The 1,845-nt window shown below is 36.2% G+C and overlaps 1 non-coding gene across 1 annotated transcript; it reads left to right on the top strand.

Moving 5' to 3' along the window:
• Positions 1-1,092: 1,092 nt before the first annotated feature.
• On the top strand, positions 1,093-1,199 carry LOC117278329 (small nucleolar RNA R71). Its single transcript, XR_004508705.1, has one exon. It is a non-coding gene; the product is annotated as a small nucleolar RNA R71 (small nucleolar RNA).
• Positions 1,200-1,845: the final 646 nt, after the last annotated feature.

The raw sequence follows: 1,845 nt of genomic DNA, 5'->3' as shown, positions 1-1,845 counted from the left end.
TTTCCTTTTGCTGGAAAGAATTTCTTTTAAAAACTTGGCATATGATGGCATTTGGGTCAGAGCATCTGTGAAAGGAATATTGATATACAATTGTTTCAAAATTTTTAAAAATTTAGAAAATTGCTGATCAACTTTTTCTCTTCTAAATTTCTATGGAAAAGGAATTGGCTCATCACTGGTATTTTCGTTACATTCTTGAGCACTCATTTTCTTTGTCTCGGATTCATCTTTTTTTTTTTTTTTGCCATTATCAACAGTTTGATTCTGAGCTTTATCTTCCTTTAACTTTCCTTCTTTGTCGGGGTATGGTTCATCAAGATTTTTACCTGATCGTAAGGCAATTATTTTGACATGTTCTTTTAGATTTTTCTCCGTATTGCTGGGCAATGGTCCCTAGATCTTTCCTGAATTAAAGTGGCCAATTGACTTATTTGAATTTCCAAGTTTTTGAAAGCAGCATGTTGACTTTCCATCTTCTCATCAGTTGTTTTGATGTACTTGTACATCAAGCCTTCCAAGGTTGGTGCATGTTGTTGTGGTCTAGGTTGATATGGCCTAAATTTTGTTGCATCCTATTTTGTCCTTGAAATCCAGGAGGTGCTTGTGTTGGTGGTTTCTGAAAATGCTGAGCATTTTCTGCTCCATTGGGATTACTCCATTGGAAACAAGGGTGCTTTTGGGCCAGAGAATTACCATATTAGTAGCCTCTATATCCAATCATGTTCACTTGTTCTTCAACTTGATTGCTCGCTTGGCATTCATGGTTCTGATAATTTTCTGCACAGATAACACAATTTTCAGACACAATATTTTGCTAAGAATTTACCTGAAAAGTATCAAACTTTTGAGTCAAAGAAGTAATTTGTTTTGACAAGGTTGTCAGGACATCATATTGGTTTATGGATGCAGCTTTCTTAAGAATAATTCTGTCAAATGGCCATTAAACCGCATTTTCAGAAATCTCATTTAGTAAATGTAAAGCTTCTGCAGTGGTCTTTCCCATTATGGCACCTCCAGCTGCAGCATCTATAATATTTCTTGTTGATGGCTTTAAGCCATAATAAAAAAATATATAATTGCATGTGCTCAGGGATATCATGATGTGGGCATTTTTTCAACATAGCTTTCAGTCTCTCCCATGCTTGGTAGACTAACTCTGTGTCAGTTTGCACAAAATTAGTTATGTCCTGCCTCATTTTAGTGGCTTTGGCTAGGGAAAAATATTTACTAAGAAATTTTTGAGTCATTTGGTCCCATGTTGTAATAGATCCTCTAGGTAAACTACGTAGCCATAATTTTGTTTCTCCTTTTAAAGAGAAGGGAAACAAGCGTAGCTTAATTGCATCTAGTGAGACACCATTGTATTTTGTTATTTCAACCAATTCAAGAAAATCTATCAAATGAGTATAAGGATCCTCACTGGCTTCTCCATTGAATATACGATTTTGTTGTATGGCTTGAATTAAGTCAGTTCGGATTTCAAAGTTATTAGCAGCCACTAATGGCCTTCTAACACTTGATTCACAGTCAAACTAATCTGTTCTGGCATAATCCCTTAGAATCATGTTTGTTGGACTGGGGGCCACTTCATCAAATTGGTCCTCAGGGACAGGTGGAATTATTGGTACAACTGGTGGTTGTGGTGGATCTTCCTCATATTCCATGTTTCTATGTGATGACGAAAGAGAGGTTGTTTTCTGTCCCTTTTTGCTTATCCGCAAAGATCTTTCAATTTCAGGATCGTATTCAACCAACTCCTTTGAAGAGGAACGGGTCATACACTAGCTGCAATTCCTGAAAGAGAGACAAGAAAAAAAATTGTTTCTCAAATTAGTAAGAGGATAA

The sequence above is a fragment of the Nicotiana tomentosiformis genome, chromosome 3 (genome assembly GCF_000390325.3).
Source record: "Nicotiana tomentosiformis chromosome 3, ASM39032v3, whole genome shotgun sequence".
Classification (NCBI taxonomy): domain Eukaryota; kingdom Viridiplantae; phylum Streptophyta; class Magnoliopsida; order Solanales; family Solanaceae; genus Nicotiana; species Nicotiana tomentosiformis.
Note: the sequence above shows the minus strand (reverse complement) of the source record. Positions and strands in the feature narration are given on the sequence as shown.